We start from the raw sequence: 8,647 nt of genomic DNA on the forward strand, positions 1-8,647 counted from the left end.
TAAGGCAGGTCTACCCTTCCTTAAGGGCAGGTGCCGAATAGAATTGCGAGCTTTTGCCATTAAGTCCAGCAACCTTGTTAGATCCTTTGGGGGCAGTGACTAGGCCGAGAGTACCCCAGGTGACCAGGCCACTATGACCTTATCATAAATGTGTAGACTGTAATTGAGACCAAAAGGGATTTAGGAGTGTGGCATACTACATTGAGAGAGCCTTAGGTGACCAGGTCATTATGAACCTAATCATAAATTGGAAAACTGTAAGTGATCAAGAATTGTCGCACAAAATATTACATTTGTTGAACCCCGAGCTTTACCAACTCACGCCCAAACAATAAATGGATATGGAAAAAAAACTTAAATAACTAATTTGAGGATGTTCTAGTTTCAATTTTTCCTTGAAATAATTTGCCCGACACTATTGGAAAAACAATATATGTAAACCAATCAAAATGTCCATATCCAAAAGACTGAAAGAATATGAAGATGAAGTGTGGGTTTACTAAAAAAACCACTCTTTTACTCAAACCTGCTCTTAAGGGCTGTAATAAATCATTCTCAAGCAACCCATAGACAAGAAAAATTTCAATCAATCCACAAATGCACCATTAAATCAAAAAAATAATACATAGAGAAAGGAATGGGCAAAATGTTTTCAAAAAAGATAAGAAAAAACCAATTTAAAAATAAATAAATAAAATAAAATAACCCCAAAAAGAAGTTTTCAGAGTGCATGAGAACTTACCCTCTCAAGCTCATCCTGGATTTACTGTAGCTTTCCGATGGAGAGAACAAGCTCACTGTCTATGTGCTCTTCCTCTTCCCCTTTTGATCTCTTGGGCTTGTCCATCCTGCCAGTCCTTCTGACCCAAAAGTCCTAAAAATCCAACAGATTCAAAGGCATAGGTAGAGTGGCAGAGAGGGAATGGTCCTAGCATTCATTATTACCTCCAGAAATGTTGCACACTCCATCATGCCATTCTCAATGAAGAAAACTTCCAAAGCTTAAAATTTAGATCTTAGCATTCATTATTACCTCCAAAAATGTTGCATGCTGCATCCTGCCATTGTTAGTGAAGAAAACTTCAAATGAAATATTATCATTAAAATACCAAACAAGTTGTTGATTATTTTTTACTTCCACCTACAAAAGAGCGTTTGCCAGTCCAAGAGATATGTTTTGAAACAATAGTGTGTGCTGAGCTACTAGGCTGCAATGGTGGCACCTAATTTACCAGGAACGAAACTTAAAAAAAGGACTCAACATAGATGTGCATCTACATCCTATTAAACAAGAAATATTTATAGTAAATAGAACTAATATCTCAACTATTTTCACATTTTATGAACTACACCTATAGAGGTCTAGCAGCTGCAAGACCAAAAGAGTTATTCTAAAGCTTCAAGTTGTAAAAAAATTTACCATCGTGCCATATAAGTTTCCCATTGATTTGAATGCCTTGACATGCTGATGATGCAAGTAAAACAGGCAATGGAGGCCTGCACAAAGCATTAACCAAATATCACAAGTTGCTTTAATCAGGTTGATGCTTATCATAGTAAATACAATTCACATCTAACAACAATAAAGCCAATTTTTTCCATTTGTTATTTACAAAATGAAATGGAATTGACTATCTAATACCCACCCAGAGCCTACTACTCACTAATCTCTAGGGACAAGTGCATTGCCTAAACCTATCAAATAACCAAGAAGATCTAGGATAGGAGGTGGAGTTGCTGCTATGGGTACTACTTTTGATTGAACATTGGGACCTTTGGCAGGTGAAACATTGATTTCTGTCTCAGTGGCTGATAATTCTTCATATGGAAGGTAACAGTTTACTTGCAAGTTTGGAGGTAACAAGGTACATTGGGAGGTAACAAGGTACAAGGTACATATGGAAAGACATATGGGAGGTAACCTGTACAAGCATAAAAAGTGCTTAGAAGAATATATGCGTGCTCTGACTTCTCAGCAACATCAAGGAAAGACTCAATTTCAAAAATAAATTCCTTAATGATCTCTGTACCTATTTTACCACTTCAGATAGAAGTGTTGAGCATGACAACTGCAGAAAAAACATATTATTATTGGACATGTTGGAAGAAAACTCCTTGAACTAAGCATAAAATATAATACTTATACTAGAAAAACCTATAAAAATGCAAACATCTGAAACAGTGATAGATGAACTTAAGCCTTTTCATTGAAATAACTTACCACTTCTCTGTTATCCATTTTAGAATGCAAACTAAATCCCAAAACTTAGAAGAATGGTCACTCTTGAACTTCTTTCCTTCTCATTCTCCAACTCAAAATGGTTAGCCCCATGCTTGTGATCATAGGGCATAATAGAAATGGCAACGAAAAATCCAGATGATGCCCTCAGCTGCAAATCCTTCTATGCTAAGTATTTATTGTAGCTTTTCTAGAGGCTATAGAGCTTGTACCATGCATAAACATGATACAAATGACCTTCTAATATCTAAAATATCTTTGTTAACTTTGAATAGTAGATTGTCGTCATTTGAGGTTTAGGAATCTTCTTGATGATACACAAGGCCATGAATATATTTTATAGAGTGAAAAGATTCATACATATCATATGCCATCGGTCATAAGAAATAGTATAAGGCAAATATATATTAAAAAATAAAAATAATTTAGCTCACAGATTCTACAGTAGGTTCATGAAATTTCATTCAACCCAAAGCTTCCTCTGCAATAGGGTATTCTCCAATAATTAATTCCTACAAGATCAAACTATATCAACCTTCCCATCTAGACAAATATATTCCTATATGTAATTCAATAGATAACATTTTAGATTTCCGGCCCCCATTCGACAATGATACCTTTTTAAAGGTGTGCCAAAAATCTACTCAACATGACATTATAACTATTTACATCATGGGAAATATGGGTAAACTCCCAACCAAAGATAAATGGTTTCTAGAATATGATTTTTCTACACATTTCCCTCATCCCATTTCACAATGGCATCCAACAATCCAGATGATGCCATCAACTGCAAATCCTTTTATGCTAAGTATTTATTCTAGATTTTCTGGGGGATATAGAGCTTGTACCATGCATAAGCATGATACAAATGACTTTCTAATATCCAAAATATCCTTGTTAGCTTTGAATAGTAGATTGTCGTCATTTGAGGTTTAGGAATCTTCTTGACCATACACAAGGCCATGAATATCTTCTATATAGTGAAAAGCTTCCTACATATCAGATGCCATCCATCATAAGAAATAGTATAAGGCAAAAATATATTAAAAATAAAAAATTTAGCTCACAGATTCTACAGTAGGTTCATGACATTTCATTCAACCCAAAGCTTCCTTTGAAATAGGGTATTCTCCAATAATTAATTCCTACAAGCTAAAACTATATCAACCTTCCCATCTAGACAAATATAATCCTATATCTAATTCAATGGATAACATTTTAGATTTCTAGCCCCCATTCGATAATGATACCTTCTTAAAGGTGTGCCAAAAATCTACTCAACATGACATTATAACTATTTACATCATGGGCAATATGGATAAACTCCCAACCAAAGATAAATGTGTTGTGCCTTTTTCCCATAAGCATTTATTAGCATACCCTTTTTAGTTGAGAGAAGATCCTTTGGATAGTGGGATACAATCTTTAGTTCTTGTGAGGGCATCCAAAAATCACCCTTGGACAATTGACTGCTAGCATCTTTACAACAGTTTTTGCTCACTAACTTGATACTTATCTCAGGGGAGTTCTGCTTGAGGGTATTTTGCCCAAAACTTTGTCTTAAGGTAAAAGTGTGTGTACATTGTTGTATGTAATCTTGATCTTCCATCTTATCAATACAAGAAGATACAGATCCACCAGTTGAATATGCAATAAGTGCGAAATTAGATAGCTCAAACTATTCACACTTTTTGTTTTCATTGAAGTTGGCTGATGTTGCATGTTCTTCATCAGAATTTGTCCATATTTGTCCATACTGTTGTATTTTCCTTTTCTACAGTACAACTTTCATCCACACTGCCCCTTGAATGCGATTTTTCCTCATTCATTTTGTCAACCTTATCCTCATTATACATCATACTAGACAATCATCCTTCTAGTACAGAACAACCTCTGGATATTACTGGTGAATAATTGTAGTCAATGGGTTCTCATGTAACGATTCCCAATACCAATGGAACAACATATAATTTGAATTGGTCAAGTAATGAATCTCAATTTAACAACATTATAATATAATTACATTCTACTATAAATAGACATCAAGATTGCTTTGCCTTGTAGATTTCAGCACCCATGTATTCGATGGATTTATGGGAATGAAGGGAAATTGGAAAGCCAATGATCTCCTACAGTTATGTATGGCCTTGTCTAGTACCTATGGCCTATTAGACAACCAAGATTGAGCTCAAACTCACCCTAGCATATGAAAATAATGCTTAGGGGAGAGGGAAACAACTCTAGTAAGTAGAAATCCACCTAAGAACGCTTAAGAACACTCCATGTAAGGAGAGAGAAATTCTTAACAGTCATACAGAAACCAAATTAGCAACTCCTTGAGGAAATGCAACATCTCCAGAACTGTGGCAGTTGATCTCTAACTCAAAAAGAAAGTGGATTATGAGTAACTCAAAGTTGATGCATTTCATAGAGCATCAATCAATAAAGAGTTTCTGAATGATGCTAATAGAAATTCAATGGAGAGTTATTTATTTCAGCCATGAGCACAAAGACAGGGAGCACATATACTATAACTAAGGAGTAAGAATGATGATAACTCATACACCATAAGTTTATTATATCTTAGCAACATATATTAGATGAGAGCCTAGAACATTGCCTTCATTGTCAAAAGAGAGATGTCCATGTGCAAATTAACCCTCGCTCCATGTGAGACTATTGCAGCATAGCTGCTATGGGAAAATGAAGGAATTGGTCATGGTAGTTAAACACTGAATTGAGCTAGTTTCAGTGTTGTCCAATTAGGGCTATTGCATCTTGTCATAGGCAAAGATTGCAGGACATTTCAACATTACAAAGGCAACAATCCAGGCATAGTCACTCTTTGTTTAGTTAAGTCAAAGCTCATGGAGAATGATATCCAGGTGTTTTAGCCTATATTCGACCTCTTTTGGGTAGCAACCAAGAAAGTGAAAAAGCTCGAAGTCTGTAATCCAACGGGAGAAGAAAAACCGAGGATAAAAAGAAGTCTACAACACTTGAAGAAACCGAAGTCTGTGACTAAGCCGAATCTCAATCTAAAGCTATCTATTTGCAGCAGGATTTGAATATCTGTGGTAAAGAGTCAAGGGTTTGCTGTAGTAGCTGAAGATCAGTAATAGAAGGCAAAGAGTTTGTAATTAGAAGTCAGCATATTATATTAAGAGACTAAACATGCAATAAGGATAGAAATTTAGAAGCTACTTCTGACTTTGACTAGGCAGAGATTCAACTATTGACCTTGACTTAAAGAGGAGGGCTAACTTGGAGGGACTCTTTGGTCTTGTGTTGGATATCTCATTTTGAATAAATTCAATAAGAGGAGGATTGTTGGGTTTTCCCCTATTGAGAGGTTTTTCCCTGGCTTGAAAGCCTAAATCTCTGTGTCTCGTACTTCTTTGTGTTCTTGGAAGAACAATTTGTGTAATTACTTGATGAAAGAGAAATATTAACTAACAAAGAAAAGAATACTTATATAGGAGTTTACTTCCAACTATGAAGGAATACAATGAGGACATAAAATTTGTAAATCTTAAACTTGGCTAGGCCACTGCACCTCCAAAAACCTGACTCATTAAGCCATAAACTAGAAACCTTCTGTGGAACTCCAAAAACAAATGAATCAGAATGAATTATCAAAATGAATAGAGATAAACAAGACTTCCAGAATCAAGGGCCTTTGCACTTTACATCTAACAATCTGTTGCAGTATGAATATTGAGGTCATAACTATTCATTTATAGTGCACTTTTGTAAGAAAGGATGATCATATTTTATATATTTTGTCGAGTAAGCCCTGTACTTTGTCATTGCTAGCTTTGACCAAGGTTTCACGTTCCCATTGTAATGAACAATAACTGCATTGTCAATCTCTAAACAGTCCATGCTAGGATTATATCCTAAACCCAGCACATGCCAAGACATGTCCAAAAATGGGTCAAGCCATACAATGTTCAATCTAGGGGGTAGTGTTCCAAGCTTCCACAACACTCTATCCTCATTTTGACATACAATAAAAGAAAAAATTAGAAATTGAACAAAGAAAAAACCATTAAGTTTTCTAGCTAATTACTTCAGATTTACTTCAAATACTTTAAAGTAAGCATCACAAGAATTAACATAAATAAACCACACTACACACTTGCTGTGTTTTGCCACTTGTTTATATTCTAGTTATATCTTGTTTCTCCCATTCTTTGAGATCAAATACATTCATCCCATATTCCCAACCACAAGCATTAGGATCAAAGTGCCTGGCTATGTGTGGATTGGAAAAATTAAGGTATTTGTCAAACTGGAAAAATCTTTCTCCACAAGTTACCAATGAACCATTAACCTTTCCATGAAGATCTATTGACCACAAGAGCGTCAAATATTTCTGCACCAAAATATCATCATCCAAGAAAAGGATCTTGTCCATTTTGGGATAAACTTGTGGAAGATAGAAACGAAGATGATTTAGCATGGATAAATATTTTGGATTTATATATTTCAAATTGGAGGAACGTGCTGAGAGTGTAGTCGAGTGATCTGCCTTGAAATAATACTCTTTCATAGCTGCAGATTCAAGTTGGCGAAGCACAGGGCAATAGGAGGAATTGAGCCATTTAAAATCATCAACATTTTCTACATGTATCATAGCTTTCCCTGGGGGATTAAGTAAAAACCACATTTTCATGGCCCCAAAATTTAACTTGTCTATGATGAGATGAAATACATGTTTCTCATATTCCTACAAACACATGTAAATCACCTACAATGAGATCCAAATATTAAATGTAAAATGCAACAAAACTATTTGACTTCTAAACTTTAGAGCAATTTAAATTTTAACACTTCACCTTAGCATTCATGACAGTTGAATTCACAACCACAGATGCAGCCAATACATTGTCAGAAAATAATGCATAGTGATAAAGAGTCAAATCCTCCAACTTGTCCTTTTTAGGAAATTATCACTTTTCAAGAGGAAGAAAGTAATAATCTATGGTCAATCACATGGACAGACAGTGCAGGCCCTTGGGAACAGACTTTGTTGCCACCTGACTTAAAAATTTACTTTTCTTTTCCAAGGTCCTTACTTTCTTGTCTACAGACTAAAGCATGGCTTGAAACTTCTTTGTTACTGTCGCACAGCCATAAAATTGTTCTCTAGCCTTGGATAGGACATGACCCATAGCCTTGATCTTCTCAGGTGCACTGAAACATTCATATCAATTATCGGTCATGAAAAAGAGAATGAAAAGTAGAAATATTGACACATAGACTGCAACTTTAAAAGAAACAAAGGATATGAACACCAAATGCAAATGGAAGCACTTACTACTCTTGATTTAGAAGCAGCCAATGCGAAAATCTAGGGGGTAGTGTTCCAAGCTTCCACAACACTCTATCCTCATTCTGACATACAATAAAAGAAAAACTTAGAAATTGAACAAAGAAAAACCCATTAAGTTTTCTAGTTAATTACTTCAGATTTACTTCAAATAATTTAAAGTAAGCATCACAAGAATTAACATAAATAAACCACACTACACACTTACCATGTTCTGCCACTTGTGATATATTCTAGTTATATCTTGTTTCTTCCATTCTTTGAGATCAAATACATTCATCCCATATGCCCAACCACAAGCATTAGGATCAAAGTGCCTGGCTATGTGCGGATTGGAAAAATTAAGGTATTTGTCAAATCAGTGAAATATTTCTCCAAAAGTTTCCACTGAACCATTAACCTTTCCATGAAGATCTACTGACCACAAGGCTATCAAATCTTTCTGCACCACAATATCATCATCCCAGAAAAGGATCTTGTCCAGTTTGGGATAAACTTGTGGAAGATAGAAACAAAGATGATTTAGCATGGATAAATATTTTGGATTTCTATATTTCAAATTTGAGGAACCTGCTGAGAGTGTAGTGAGGTGATCTACCTTGAAATAATACTCTTTCATAGCTGTAGATTCAAGTTGGCGAAGAACATGGCAATAGGAGGAATTGAGCCATTTAAAATCATCAACATTTTCTACATTTATTACAGCTTTCCTTGGTGGATTAAGTAAAAACCACATTTTCGTGGCCCTAAAATTTAACTTGTCTATGATGATATGAAATACATGTTTATGAGATTCCTGCAAACACAAGTAAATCACCTACAATGACATCCAAATATTAAATGTAAAAAGCAGGAAAACTCTTGGACTTCCAAACTTTAGAGTATTTTAAATTAATAGCACTTCACCTTAGCATTCATGATAGTTGAATTCACAACCACAGATGTAGCCAATACATTGTCAAAAAATAATGCATAGTGATAAAGAGTCGGATCCTCCAACTTGTCATTTTTAGGAAATTTCGATTTTCAAGGGCAAGAAAGTAATAATCCATGGTCAATCGCATGGACAG

This window comes from Pinus tabuliformis, chromosome 1_1 (assembly GCF_031772625.1).
Source record: "Pinus tabuliformis cultivar Carrire ecotype Pingquan chromosome 1_1, CPIR1, whole genome shotgun sequence".
NCBI classification, from domain to species: domain Eukaryota; kingdom Viridiplantae; phylum Streptophyta; class Pinopsida; order Pinales; family Pinaceae; genus Pinus; species Pinus tabuliformis.